General features: G+C 39.4%; 1 protein-coding gene across 3 annotated transcripts in view; it reads left to right on the forward strand.

Moving 5' to 3' along the window:
* Nucleotides 1-16,446, forward strand: part of tbc1d22a (TBC1 domain family, member 22a) — a 162,744-nt gene that overhangs the window by 73,093 nt on the left and 73,205 nt on the right. The window lies entirely within an intron of this gene.

The following is a 16,446-nucleotide window of genomic DNA, read 5'->3' on the forward strand; positions in this document are numbered from 1 at the left end:
TCTCCATCTAATCATGGTTTTCAGCTTTCTCTTTCTGCAAATTGGATAGTTGTATGGTGTATAGCGATATGACCCAGCACCCAACACTCAAAACACTCAAACGCAGCCTCCATTATTCGCAAAAGATGGATAAAGCGCACAGGAAACAAAAACCTTGAAAAAAATGATAAACGACTCCGCCAAATCACAGAGATGCCGATTCGCACGGGACTAATATTATCACAGGACCTCTGTGTTCGGCGAAATATGGTAGGTCATTTGTGGGGGAATTTTTACTTTACAAATTACAGACATTCGTACAAAATTAAGATCACAGACAACCTCCGCAATTATTACAAATGACTAGAGGTCACCAGGTAATACTAATCCAGTGCGAATAGGGATTTACTCGTATACAAAGTGTTTTCACTCAATTAATATTGGAATGTTTTGATTAGTTATTGTTATGATTGTTATAAACATATAATAAATCATGTCTTTTTTTCAATTTTGAAAATTAAAGGTGAGATTTTTGGAAAATAGCACACACACACACACACAAAAAACTGTTATTTATGTTCTTACTAAGTCTTAATGTGATCATATTAGAAATGGAATTCTATTAGTTTTCATAAAATTCAACCCTTGGGACACAAAAGTGCCCGCAGTTAAAGAAACACCCAATTACAGCGATGTGTTTGAAGTGAGTACAGACAGAAATGTACTCTTACGCACACTGGGTTTAGACAATTGTCTCTTCACACATAAAGAGCATTTGTATGCAACGAATCAACCCTCCTCACTGGTATTAGATTGAAATGCTCTCCAGGCCCTCCAAAGCTTTTGTGGTATTTTGTCTCTAATTACTGCGGTAATTTGTGTGTACAAAGCAGATTCTCTTAGGTGCTAATGATTTTTCTCCACCCTTTGTTTTCTTTACACCTTCACACCATCGCTGCTGATAGCTCTGAACACTTGCTCTCAGGTTTTTAGCGTCTGCAGCGCCTTGCTCTCTGCGTGCGTGCGTCGGTGTTTTAGAGTGATTGTTAACTCGGAAGTGTAGTTTTAGCGTGATTTTTATAGTCTCAGCCGTGCGTAATTGTGTTCGGGTCTCAGGAGAGCACTTCCGTTTTGAGGCGCAGGGTAGAAAAAGTTGTTAATTACAAGTATTGTATTTCCCACCTGTGTTTGACAATAGAGAGTGATATCATTGCTATTGTATTGCTTGATTATTTGAGATTGCGCTTTATGATGTACGTTCTGGAGGGTTTTGTTTATGCGTCAACCTTCGTTAAAAGAATATTTCAAGCTAAATGCAGACACACAAAAAACACACAATTTGCATTTACAGTGATGCATATACAGGGCAGGTGTGGAAATATAATTAATATTAAAATAGAAATATGATTCATATTAATTGCTCTGTGCAAAATGTTGTCTTATTTGAACTTAGAGTTATATAAATTGGCGGTTAATGTTCTGGTTCTACAGGCATAATACATGTAGTTTGATCTATTTTAAAGTCCCGCTGTAGTCAAAAATGTAATCCCTTAAAACTCATCTTTGATCATCAAAAGTACATATTTAAACTTTTTTTTTTTTTTTCTTCGTGCCTTAAAACAGCTTGAATGTAACTCTACACACTCTCCTCATTTAGTATATGTGGTTGGGAATATGCAAATTAGCCCTGCCTCCACTCACTCACACCAGCTCGGAGATCCACTCGTTGACGATCACACGTTGAACTGATTGGTTACAAGGTAGTTCGTGATGTGTTTTTGAGACTGTCTTTGGTTCACTGCAGTTTAAAGGAGAAAATACTCGGTAATGGTGTTGAATTATGAATTTACACATGGTTTGTTTTACAGCATATTAAAAACACCACATAGACGTATAAACACCGTTAAAATATAGATTTTCGCCACGGGAGATTTTAATATTATCTGTGATTGTATCGTACTAGTATCTTGTTTGCACATTTAGGCCTCGTTTCACAGAGAAGGCTTAGATTAAGCCAGGATTAGGCCAAAAAAAATTTAAAAAATACATTACTGGTGTGCATCTTGAGACAAAACAATGTCACTCACATATTTTGAGATATCAGTGCAAGTTGCTTTAAGTTAAGACCGCTCAAACATGCATCTTAGTCTTAAGCCTTGTCTGTGAAACCAGGGGATAGTGTTTTATTATTTTTAGTTTTGTGGCTGTGTCACCATAGTGTGTAAACATGTTTTTGAATAGGTTGTTTTTTTACTTGCACTGAACCCGGAACATTCATTTTAAAATAATAAATCATGAACAGGATAATGAAATCAAGGCTGGTTTGTTTAGCAGAAAGTACCAGAGTTCATATTCAAACGTAGATTTAAGTTGAAGTTGGATATTTGGGGTGGCTTTATGTAGGGCTGCTCGATTATGGAAAAAAATCATAATCACGATTATTTTGGTCAGTATTGAAATCACGATTATGTAACACGATTATTTCAGATGACTTTGGGAACGTGTTGCATTTATTAAAAAGACACCTTTCAACAATTCTTAAAAAAATCTAAATTTGAACATTTATTGTACTTTTTGAACTAATAAAATAAATAATATAAAAGATAATGCTTCAATAAGTATTTTAATAATTCCCGCAGGTCTACCGCTCATAATGCGGAAAATTCCCCCGCAAACATTGATTCACTTTAGCAAGTAGATTGTATGAGTAGGCTAAATTAATCCACACAGATTATAAAATCAAATCAGTCATTTTAAAACTTTCTCCAAGACGCAATTTCACAAACCACGCGCGTTGAGTGTTCAGCGGTACTGCGTCTTCTCTCTCTCTGTCTCTCAAAATGGGTTGGACAAGGCAAGCGTCGAAACTACACTCGCGTTTAGGAGTCGGGATATGACGGAATTGTCACTTGCACAATCGGGCCAGCATTGCATCGTAACTAAAGTTGATAATTTTCACTTCTTTTTAAGTTTTATCAGTCAACATTCGAGCTGAGAGAGTTTATGGCTTCACGGAGATGTCATTCAGAACACAAGACAAAATAAGAGTGTTCTTGCAAAACAGAGCATGGCAAAATAATCGTTTTTACTCGATTGTACTATTTTGGTGATCGTTGGGAGCCGAAATCGAAATTGAAATCGAAATTCAATTAATTGCACAAGCCCTAGTTTTATGTGATCATGCAGCTATGAGCCAGTGGTTGTCCTCCTCTGCAGTCTGTTCTCTTTAAAGTCAAACTAAATGCTTGCTTGAAGGGTTATGACTTATTAATAGGAAGACCTTAAGCCCCTGGAAAAATGACTGTGTTGTTTGTCCCTTGCTAGCTGAGCTGGTTGCTGTGTGTACACGTGTGGATCCATTAGGAGCAAATCCATCTGTATTCTCAGCCCTGAAGAGGGGAAATGAGAAATGGGTGTTAAAGCAGGCAGCTCACTGCAGAAGCCATTATCTGTGATGTCCAACCCTCAGGCCAGGACACCACAAAGCAGCTTCTGCCTCAGGACTCCGGGAGTTTGTGTCTATTCGTCTCGTATTGCAAATCAACACGGTCATCCTGAAGGACTGCATTTCTTTTCGAAACGATGCTCTCATCCACACGCAAAAGCACAGCATTTAAATGCATTTGCTTAAATTTGAGACAATAATTCAAACTCTTGTCAGTAGCAGCGGTTAGGAAAATTATATATGTGATCATATATATGTCACAAAACATTTTCACAATTTCGCCCCCGTGTTACCAGTTAAAATCGGACTCGCTCGGCCGGTGAATTGTTCAGAGTTGTTAATGAGTTTGTTTGAATGCATATGAATGCGAATCGGCATATATGAATTTGATGACATTTTCTCTTCGTCCTATCTCCATCTAATGTGTAATATGTGTTGCGTTTGTAAGAGCAGCACTGCTTTGTGTGAAGGGGAAACCGGGGTCACCACTGTATTTTTCAGTACAGAAACGTTCAAACAAAAATGTTATCATTATTATTTTCTATAATTTTGAAAAAGTTTGGGATGTTACCATAGGCATTGGTGTTGTTTCAAAACTACATTGCTAAACAACATCTAGTTATATTGTAATATCACAATTTCAACTGCTGAATCCAATCATTTTCTTCTTTTAGAAGAATTTAAAGAGTATTAATGAATATTATTTGTATTTCTAAAGTTGATCTCTCCCTCCTTCCTCACAACCGGTTTCAGCCCCCGTCACCTTTTTCGCCAGTCCGGAGTTTGCAGATATTAGGGGTGGGAATCTTTGGAATGCAAATTCAAAATCGATTCTCAATTCGATATATGCATAGATTTAAAATATATCGAATTGAAATTCGAATTCAAAATCGAGAATCGAATAGCAGAGAAATGAACAGCAGCTACTGCTAGTCCCAAATAGAGTTATTTAGTTTAAATTATACACACGTCATAACTGCGTTAATTTAATCTAGCCCGCTGTCGCTTAGTGTTCATTTCCGCCTCTCATTGCGTGAGCTTTTGCATCAATAAAATTAGTGAATCAAGTCGACAGACATATCTATGAAAGGAAGTGACTATCATCTGGATCTGGTTTGCATTTGTGTTGTAAGCCTAAATTTATTGGTGATTAAAATCATTCTACGATCAATTTAAGCTTACGATGCTTTGGGGAAACGCACCCCTGACCAGTGGCCGATCTTTGGTTACTTTAGCCTCAGATATAGGACATGTTCATTCTCTTTTATAATTGGGTATTTGTTCGTTACCACAGAAAACCGCTTGCGCGTCCACGTTGAACATGCTTCTTGTATGTAAAAACTAAAGTAGCCTGTACACTGAAAGATCGCAAGAAAAGCTTGACGTGTGCTCTACTAAACATTATTTAAGGCTATTTTCTATTTGTTAAGATATTGATCTGAACAGCTGTTGTCAAGTATAAGCTTCATTCATAATGATTCCTCCGTTGCAAGCATGTGCGTTCTCTAAACTGTGTGGTGGGTGCTGCACTGTCGCCGCCTTTGAAACGACATCATCACATTATTAAACGTTTAGAAAATCGATTTTTGAAATTTGTGAATCGTTTCGAATCGGCGGAAGATAGAATCATGATTCATATGTGAATAAAAAATGTTCCCCACCCCTCGCAGATGTGAGATATTGATACATCCATTATTCATTCATTTTGCCATAGTGAATAAGCAGAGGCTAACAAGGCTAAATGAATGACACTAGGGCAGGGGTGTCCAAACTCGGTCCTGGAGGGCCACTGTCCTGTAGAGTTTAGCTCCCATTTGCCTCAACACACCTGCCTGGAAGTTTCTAGAATGCCTAGTAAGACCTTGATTAGCCGGTTCAGGTATCTTTAATTGGGGTTGGAGCTAAACTTTGCAGGACAGTGGTCCATTGGACACCCCTCCGCTAGTGGGTGAAATGCGACAATCACGTGCAAATGTTGGAGATAGTGAAAAGATGATGGATGACAAGTTGGAATCATAACCTTAACAGACTGCATCTCCAGGCTACAGCAGACCATAATAATACACACCGTCACCTAGTGTTGGATATTTAGGAGGACAGCTGATGTGTAAACACACACATTGAGCAGTAACTGGAGGAGGAGACCTTTGGACTCCAGTCAGTCAGGGGTGTAGGGAAGGAGACAAGGCTTGTCGGAGATAGAGTGGATCTGAGACTTCCTGTCAACAAGAACGTAATTTACTCGCCTCTCACAGTGAACGCTGTGGTGTTGAATGTGTTGTGTAGAGGTTAATAGTCGACACATGACCTTCTGACTGTGGAGCTTTGGGCGAAGGGATGTTTTGGAAACCATTACGCCAATGAAATGTAAAAGATAAACCCAGTTAGGCTGTCTGTTCTGAGAAGTTTATTTATTTAAATCCCACTGGGAAAACTATTGAATACCACTTTTTCAAAGTTTTGCGATTATGAACTTATGAAGCAAGCAAGCAAACACTACATTCTTCAATCTTTTTTTTTTTTTTTTCTTCAATGGAGGAATGAAATTCATATGAATTTGAACACTCAGTCAATGGTGTGAGTTTGGGATGGTGACTGTCTGTTTGCCTGACCAATGACAGATGAGGAGTATTCAAGAGACCTATTTGAAAGCAATCTTTATTTTAGCAGTTCCGTTTGGTGACACTAGTGGTGCAGAAATGACACACTTCAGCTTTAAAGCCAGTGTGTGACAGATGACAGCAGGACTCAAGGGAAAACACTGGCAGAGAGACAGCTGTTATAAGACGCGATGACCGCTCACTCGTGCTCCTCATATGCTTTCTTGTACAGCAACTCAACTCTAAGATCAGTTTACTGTTACCAGATGCTCACTTGAACATAGAGGTTCTTGCACAGGTTGGCCATATTTCTCTGCTGACACATACTGGCACAACGTCCGTGCTTTGACACTGGCGACCATATGTCAGACTACAAATTATTGGACAGATTGCTTGATCTGGGTCCAGTGTCTGTGTGATTATAGACATAATTTATACACTATGTATATGTGACACAAAACTACCACTTTTCCATAGTTTTATTTGTAGAGGTTAAACAGATATTTGTAAACCAGTAGTTAAGCCGACTCTAGAAGTTGTACAGTAACCCATATAATATGTGCTTGTGAGATCTTTGGCCTTGTATCTATGACCAAATCACAGCCATGCCGATATTCAGAAAACGGTACAATGGCAAGTGTAGTACATTTTTAACATACACTGACATTGAAATGTTTAGGGTCGGTAATGCTTTGAAAGAAGTTTCTCATGCTCACAAAAACTGCATTTATTTTATCAAAAAAGTTAAGTAAAACCCATAATATTGTGCAATATTATCACTATTTTAACTGTTTTCTAGTTTAATATATTTTAAATTGTAATTTATTCCTGTGATGGCAAAGCTGAATTCACACCAGCCATTATTCCAGTCTCCAGTGTTGCACAACCTGCCTAAAACAGTTTTTGTATGATGATTTTTTTTTTTTTTTTATGCCAGCAATTATTTGTTGTTTTATGTTGATGTTTTATTTGTAACAATGGATTTGCTTTTACTTGTGATCAGTTTGAAGCATCCTTGCTGAATTTAAGTATTAATTTCTTTCAACAAAAAGAAAAATAGCCTGGTTTCCATTACAGATTTGCGTAAAACTTTTGCGATATTTTCAAAATGTTTCAAAAAACGTTTTCTTTTTTTTTCGCGATAAATCATTCCAAAAATCATGGCGACAGATGTTGGTAGGTTTATGTATATCGCAGCCACCGCACTAGCCATTATTTTTAATCGAAGGAGACATAGGCGTGTTATCCAAGCATCAATGGCAAGGAAGGCCTTTATTCTTGGGAGCAGCCCTGTATGAGGTATTTCTGGGTGTTTTGCCCTCCCATCTGCTTCAAGGTCTTGATAAATTGTGGCATTTCTTTGTTGTTTAGAATACAGTATTCCCGTAATTTGTTTAATAAGACGAGTAAAGTCACGTTTTCTATCCAAACATACACCTTTAAAGATTGATTGACTTTTACGTACGCCAGGTGACCTGTAAATCCACGAAAAAAAAAAAAATTCCATTGCAGTTTTGCAAAATATTCTTTTTTTGAATGGCCTGAAAATCCACCTCATGGGAGCGTAAACACTTTTTTGCAATATATTGGAGTTTTGGCGAAATAGACGTATCCATTGGGCGTATTTTCAATTCGCAATTTCAATTTGCACAATTAGGGTAATGGAAACCCAGCTATATTTAATTGTGAATTGTGTACAAATAATCTAAGAATGTTTCTTGACTACCCAAAAACCTGCTGTAGCATGAATTATTCCTACGCACCTAAATGTATTAAATGACATTTTAGTCACTCCAAACTTTCAAAATGTACTTTCTTCCGTGGAACATGAAAATCCCTGTTTTGTCCATGCAATTAAAGTCAGTGGGGACCAGTGTGGTTTTGACATTTTGAACAATTGAACCTTTATCCAAAATACCTTGTTTTGTGTTCCACAAAAGAAAGAAAATCATTCTAGTTTGAAAAAAAAACTCTACGGTAAACTACGGAATTATATGTAGCAAACACAGGCAAGCTGAGGAATACAAAATATCAGCACTGTTGTTTGTAAACCAAGTTAACAGACTAGAACTTCTGTAGCATAACTAGTTCGTAGTATGTTGGCACATTAATATAGAATTAATTTGAATTCCGGTCACAGATCTTGTCCTTTCATGGCTTATTGCTTAATACACTACACCAAGCTCAAAGTAACTACTTACAGTTAACATCAGACATTAAAGGTTTTATAGAATATACACTATAATATATACCACGTAAATACCTTTAATGTGTAGTGAAGTGGAGGTAAGTGACAAGAAGATGTAAGAATCTGTTTTCCTTTCTGGAAAAGCTAATGCATGATGGAGATAAGCCAAATTAGAGGCATAAGCCAGATAAGAGGTGACGGAAAAAAACTTGAGAGTGGCAGACATGTGCGTTTTATATATACAGGCTTGAGAGTGTGATGGAGGCAGATTATTGAGCTCATGTGAACAGCTCTGCTGTGATCCGTTTCACAGTTGCTGCTGCCGATGCCTAGCTTGACTTTACCCTTCCTTTTTTTTTTATATGATCAGCGCTTCTTGGCTTCTTGCACCACACTGTTCGGGCTTCCAGCTGCTTCTATGTTTTATTTTTTTTAGTACTACTGCTCGCACATATAAAAATCATACTCGTAAGACTAAAGCATCAGATCATATCTGAATCAGCCATATGTTAAATCCAGATTATTTTTTGACTCATGTATATAAAGCAGTCTTAAGGGCCCTACACACCGGGACGAATATCGGCGCGCGTTATTCGCCAGCGTTTTTCAACGCGTTCACACCCAAGCGATTTTCGCTGACGATGAGCCGAGTGAACATGCAAATTCATTCCCTGACATTAGATGGCGCTTAATGTAAAACAGAAACCACTCCATAACAATTCTCTTTTATCAAGATTTTTGTAGTCGCTGTCGCGTTTGTCATATAGTTCTTTATGTTCCGACACCAACGAGACCAGCAGCTCTACACTCATCTTGCCTTGCATCTTCCTCGTCTTATTTCTTCCCGGCAGTGTAGACGCTACTTGGTGTATATCTTCTTCGTCGTTACGTACGTGTGCACGGCAAGACTGTTTGTGTTTGAGCGCCCCCAAGTTGTGTTTTACTGTAACTTCAGAAGCTCCAGACACGTGAGCAAAAGCGGCAATCTCATTGGTCGGATAGTTTTTGACGCGGCGCGTCAAACCAAAAAAACGAACCCGAGGCGTTTTTTTAAAAATGACGCTTTTACGCGTGCCGTTTTTCGCGCCGGTGTGCACACTGACATTGGCGCCCTTTGTTTAGTCACGAGGCGTTAAACGTCGGCGAATATCGCGCGCGAAATTCGTCCCGGTGTGAACAGGCCTTAATGCTGTCTCACATGCTGACTTGAATAACTACAGAAATTGTTTAAATTGGAGAACTTCAGAAATTTTAGCATGTACATCAGTTGGTGTAGCCAAGTGGTTAAATGTATGAGTTGCTGCAAAGTGCTCTATTCACGTTTCTTTGTCTCCTCCCTGCAAACATTTCACACTTCTTAACCCGTTTGAGACATCTGGAAGCATCTGCCACCAACCTTTTGTCACAATCTTCTTACGTGGATTCTCTTGGCCAAATTATTCAATAAATATAATCACATTTTAAAGATAGCTTAGCTTAGGGCGCATATTTTTCAATGTGGAGAAGTTCTAATCGACATGATTACTTACTTGGCAATACATATTTATCATAGCTTCCGTGATTGAGTTATGTCCTGCTTTATCTCCTAAGTCAGTCCTACAGTTAGTCAAAGTTTGCATTTGTTCTCCTGACATAAAAGCATTTTTCACCAGAACACTTATATCATAGAAAACACTGATCATCATCATCTGATCAATATTGAGGATTTTGTAACTCTATAATGTTATACAGTTTTTAAAATATTCAGTACAATATTCAGTAAATGTTAATATTACTATGTACATGACATTGTAAATTGTGTGCCCTTTGAGATACATGTTTTTTTGGCTAGTTTATAACTGTATTGTTCACTTTATTATGTGTACTTTACCGGGGAGAAGTTAAACAAGTGCAGTAGCCCGTAAATTGTCCCGCTCGGTAAGGTTAATACACCACTATTAGACCCCCTACTGGTTCCTCTGTCAGCAGCGGGATAGGAGGGGGTTTAGGGGTGTGAGCCAGAGGACCATAAACTAATTAAGGTTGTAGAGAAGTGGAGCCCCTTTAAAATTGTTTATAAACCATTAGGGGGAAACACGTTCTCTTGGGGATCTTCCGTGCAATTAGAACCAAGGTCAGAGGAACAACGGTAGGGGAATGGGGCTTGCTCAGAACTGCTGCTGTGGACAGAAAGTGGCATTTGCACTGGGGCAAATGCTCGCTTTTATTAATTTCCTAAATAAATAGGTGCCTCACGAGACCCTTTGTCAGTAAAATGCACCTTCAGTGATATTAATGAACCTCTTGCTTATTTAGCCTATTTTTCCCTCTCTGGCTTCCCCCCCTTTCTCTACCTCCCTTTTTTTCTCTCTGTATGCCAACTTAAAAGAAAAGGGAAGGGAACCATTTGCAACCATTTTGCACATTTTAGCTCTTGGGGGTTGGTGTCAAATGCAGAAATGGAATGTGTGAAATTGGTTAAAGGGAGAAAAGGACTTGTTAATCATTCATTTACTAAAGAGAAGCAAATGTTGTTATATTTTGTCTCAGTTCCCATGATTAGGAGACCCCTTGTTGTATTAAAATCAATAGCATTCAATGTTTCACATAAGCCACAGAGACTGGAGGTAAACAGTCCCAGTTGTATTTACCAGAAATCAGGCCTGTAGGTAATATGTCCATTTTATTATCTCTCTCGTCTGTTATCCCCCCCACCCTTGAATGTGGTTAAACAGCCAGGACAAATTAATTGCCTGTGGAGCTTGTTATTTTGTGATAATCAGATAAATATTTGCATTCAATGGTGGCAAAAAAAAAGTAAATGAGGCCTGAGGCCTTAACAATTTGATTTGGCCAATTGCTCCTCTGCTTCATTGGAACAGTTTATTGACTGGAAGTGCGGCTCTGCAGATTGCATTGACACATGCTCAGACAGTTGCCTGCCAGCCTTTGCTTCCATCTCTTACACATTTAGCATTGATTAATTCTGGATCTTTGATGTTTTTGCAAAGTCAAGTTCTAGCCTTGAACACATGATCTTTGAAGAGTCTACGCTGCATGTCAGACCCTTTGCCGGAAATGCGTCCTAGGTTTTATTTTTTGTAAGTGTGAATTTTCTGGAGGACCCAATGGGTTGAGAGAGAATACAGATGAAGCGGTCCTCTTTCATCCTTATCAGCTGGGCGCCTCTCAGAGCAAAGGGTTTGAGCTGTCCTTCACTCTTGCATGCTGAGACCAGCGAAGCTACAACATAGCAGCCAGACAGCTACCAACACCATCTCAAGAGCACTCTTGAGACACTCAGACTTGTCCCTCAATCTGTTTTTTTATTTTAATTTTTCACACTCTTTTTCTCTCTCTCTGTGAAGAACAAAGTACTGGGCCAGCGTGTAATTTTACTTGTTTCCCCCTGGGCCTGCATGACCCTATGCACAGGCTATATTCTGAACTGTTGTTAAACCAAGACGGGGCTATTGTTTAAAATTTTGTTTCAGCACATGTAGGATAATGTGTTCAACAGAAGCATTATTTTATTCCACGTGTGTATCAGTGTTTTTTTGCGAGAGTTGCAGCAGGGGCCGCTCTTTTGTTTTTAGAAGGCTGAGTTATTCTCCTGCCCCCATGCCAATTATATTCAATCAGCCACTCTTGAGGAAGTGGCAGCTGGAAAAGCTTGAGTTTTCTGCTTGGCTGCCACTCTCTCCTGTCCCTCTTTTACTGACAGCCGTATGCCTCCGTCTCACCTCACTGAGCCCCACAGTCAGATGTCTGATAGTGCAGCCTGTCGCTCATATTATGCCTGCCACATAACCTCTCTCATTAACTCTCCTCTAAGCATGCACATGTGAATGCACTAAACTCATGAACCATATCTTTAAAAGGCAAATCCATCAGCCCCTGGCCACAATAACATGAATATGATGTGCATTGTGCGAATACATTCTCAAGTGTCTCTTTTTGTCAATCAAGATAATGTAAAGGCTATGCCATGGAATTCACTGGAGAGAGACAACAGACGTTAAGCAACAGAACATGATGATTCTGCCAATCATTTATCTTCACATCGTTCCAACCCCATTTTCTTTTCTCAGCTCTGTTCCATAGTGGGCACAGTTGTCAGGCTCCAAAAAAGGACCATAGAAGTTGTCTATATGGCTTACGAACTCACGTTGTCTGATTCCGTGCCATAACTCAGTGTGAGAAACATACTGAAATTCTTTCTATCAAAGCTCTTAAATCTTATCTGCATTCCCTTTTCAGATCAAAGCTAAGTGCCTTGATGCAATGCATCAGGTTTGACATCATTAATGCAAAAATGCCATTAGTTCTTGTTTGTCTTGTAACAGAATATTGGCACCAGGTCAAATTTGTTTAATCAAGAATGTGTTTTGAAATCTGTAAGTAATTGTATTTCTTCAGAATACTTTGAATATAGCACATGGGACATATATTATACTTACATGGTGTCATTTTTATCAGTTTTTTAGCTTGAATTCTGTAGTGAACAGTCTTCAGATTGCCCTTTTGTACTCCACAGGGGAAGGGGGGAACACAAGGGTAAAAAAAAAAAAAAAAAAAACCCAATTGCAGAATTTTCCTTTTTCAGTGATCTCTTCTTCTAAGACTCTGTGACTGACATAGAAAAGAAGAGTATAGTTTATTTAAAAGAGTGAACCAGGGAAGCATTGAATGCAGACAAGAAAAGGTTCAGAAGATAAGCTCATGATCCTGGATGTTCATACTCTGCATTGCTGGGTTATTTCTGATCCAGCTTTGCCTGGAAAAGCAGGAGCGATTCAGAGAGGAAAAGAGGGCTGCTTAGACTAATGGAAAGGCACCAGCAGCCACAGAGAGAGTGTAAAAGCCCTCTCCTCTCCATGAATAACACAAAGCTGAGGTCTTATTATGTGCTCGGGTTATCATGGGTCATCATCACAGCTCCAAATCCTTTCAGCAGGCCTGCTGTTTGCATCAAGCAGATCTTTTCAACACTTCTTATCAAAGGACTGGCCTTCATCTCTCAGATTTACAGTTATTCACTTATTTACAAAAAAGTCACCACCACCTTCTTTTGATTTCAGATCACCTTTTTTGTTCAGTCTGTGGCTTTATTCTTTTTCACCCAGTGTCGAAATCAGTCCCTTTGTAGGAAGTGTCAAAGGGAGATTAGTAATCCACTGAAGGTGAGTGATAGACAGTTAGGACAGTATAAAATTACTGTTACAGCATGTCAAGTCAAACCCTTCCTAGTTGTCCTTTTCAAGATTTCAGGATCCTCTAAACTTGTTTCAGAGCTGGTTAATGATATTACTATGGATACTAGATTATTTACAGCTCCCATGGTTCAGTGTGTAAGAGCACCTGCACTTCATTAAGGCATGGATGCTTTAATAATGCAGACATAATTACAGAGGTCTCTGGGCAGGCTTAATGCATGCTTAAGACTGACCCACTCTTCCTGCCTCAGAGTTAATTGCATTGCATCCATGTGTCTCCAGAACATGACATACAAGGAGCAAGAGAAAGAGGCATTTAACTTGTTTAGTTCCTGCCATCCAATGGGTTTCTTATCAGATGTTGTCTCCAGGGCAATCTCACAGAGTTAAAGCAACAGAAAAACAACAAAATTAAACTGGTGATCTCTTTTCTCTCTATATCCCATTTGAGTGTTGTTGGAGTCAGTTTTGCCTTGTTAGCATTAACAAGGAAGGAGTCGTATCCATGAGCCCCGTTACTTGGTTTTTATTTCTGCAGTGTCATGCAGGGGAGGTCTGCAAGCACCAAAATCTCATTGGGAAGCATAAACAATAACCAACAATAAACAACAGAGAGAAAGACTGTGGAAGTTTAGAATCAAATGATATCATAAAGTCCTCAAGTTCCACAAAGAAAGCCATTAAGAGCATATTGACTGGTGACTCTTCACAAATGTCATGAAACTACAATGCTCACTCTTCAGCTACAATGTAAACTGCCTGTTCTATTTGTGACATGACATAGCATGATACTTCCTGTCAAGTGTTACATTTTCTGAATACTTCCTGATCGCTTTGGATGAGGGGCAGATATATTTTCTTTCACTTGCTAAACCTTCCAGAAAAATGTGTTTTGGACACACCATTGTCATCAGTTTATGTCTTTTTAAAATAGTGTAGAAACAACATTAAACTGATAGTCCCGTGTTTGTATCCCAATTGAGTGTTGTTACTGAGTCAGTATTGACTGTTAACATACACTTAGCACTTGGTAGGTATGCAAGAGTTGGAGGCAAGACTTTGCCCACGAGATGCCCTTGTTCTTAGATCTGGCCTGATTGTGACTAGCTCGAAACGTGATTCCCATTCATTCCCCCACAACAGGGCTGGTTTGCCCTAACTCTCAGGGACTCCTGCAGAGATAGATTAGCCCGGCATGGAGCGTTAATGTTCACTGAGCCACAAGCATCCTCCAGGGTCAGTGCTCCAGCTGAAGATTAGGTGTAGACCTGTGAAAGTAGGCCAAGCACGGACTCGGCCGCCGACGCCCCATCTGTTTCAGTGCCGCCTCATTGTGTTGCCCCTTTAAAGTCCTGTTTCGAGGTCACTGCAAAGAGGAGGTGGCTTTTTTAATGGTCGGGATCCAGCTATTCATGTATTCATCTAAGGCACCTCTGGAGCGCAGAGGCTGCACATCTGAGCCTGAAGGACAGCTGAAATTGTTTATCGGTTAATGACTTCTCTCCCCTCGCGGGTGTTTGCCGCCTCAGCTGCTCCCAGGCTACATTAAAGTATCCTGACTCTCTGAAGTCTCATCAAAGATGGAGCCATAGACCTACTCGCATTGTGCAGAATATCTGTCTGTCCACGTTTGCAAGTTGAAGACTGATTACGAAAATCCTTCTCTTTGTTCAGTCCTGTGTATTTGCACTTGTTGGGGTTGCCAAGACACAAGGGACAATGCTATTTGTCCAAAGTGTATAATTAACTCTCCTACAGTCATTACCTCTTGCCAAATTTTGGATCCCTCAAAAGAGCCACTTGAGGTTGATCCAATGAAAGTTGACTGGAGTAAAAAGCCAGATAATACTGATATAAGTGCAATTTATTGCAAAGGAAAAGGCTAGCCTCCATTTGAATGTAGCTTCTATACAATTATGAATCTTCTTTGCCACTAAATGTACTTAAGTTTCAAAAGTTTGTATGAGGTTGTCCCTATTAAGTATGATATAACTCGGACCGCTTGATAAGGTGTCAACCTTTATTGTCACTGAAACAGTCATCTCTCCATTTTTCCAACGAAGTTATACATTCTCATGGTCATCATGGCAGTGATTTTGATGTTAAACTTCATCTAAAAATTAGGAGCAGCTTCTGTCTTTCCATGCATTCCAGTAAATGAGTAAGATAGATTAAAAATGTAGTCAGTGAAGGTTGAAAGCAAAAGTGCAAGACTATCCTAAAACCTTTTTTTTTTGTTGTACTCTGTCCTACACACACATTTATATGACCTTCCAAGTTATTAACTTGCTCTGTCGCATGCTACATCTTTTCCTCACACAGTTTGGTCAAGGGGGGAGTTTTCACAGCAGGTATCTTTGGACCCGTTTACGGTTGACTATCCCTCTCACATACAATGCATACGTCCACAGTCTGTTATTTTCCTTGTACGCATACCTCCTTCACATCAGCAGTTTTATTGGTGTGAATGATGGCTCTGCAACTTCTGTTGATTATATCCATGGCTGACAATCTCCGCATAGCTAACCACCCAATTTATCATCCCTAACCTACAGCTTGTTTAACGCTGGCTCTCGACAGCTGAACTTGTGCTCAATTTATATGAGCAGTATAGCTAGTCTAGGTTTCCTCCAGTGGGAGCGCAAAGGGAATCCCACTGAGGCTTGGGGAGAGATAGAGGTGGGTGGGGGTCTCTTAAGTAGCTGTCTGGTCAAGAAGGGTCTTTTAACGTAGGCTGAAATGAATGTGGTAATTAAGCTGCACTGTGGGCCACAGGACCTTGATGAATATTATCACTTAATTATAGGGATCACTATTCCCAGCACGCAGTTGAGCTCTGCCAGCACACAGTTTCCTTCCCAGTGTGGATGGGCAGTGGTGCATGCATTTGTGCATACATGTGCATATGTATGGGGTGTTTTCGGTGTGTGCTGTATCCATTGTGTCATTGTGTTCGCATCTCTACAATGTTTACTCATCCCCCTCTAGCCAGTTTCAATGTATTATGTAACTATTATGTTTACCAGCTAATTTTTACAG

This window comes from Rutilus rutilus (assembly GCF_951802725.1).
Source record: "Rutilus rutilus genome assembly, chromosome: 4".
NCBI lineage: Eukaryota > Metazoa > Chordata > Actinopteri > Cypriniformes > Leuciscidae > Rutilus > Rutilus rutilus.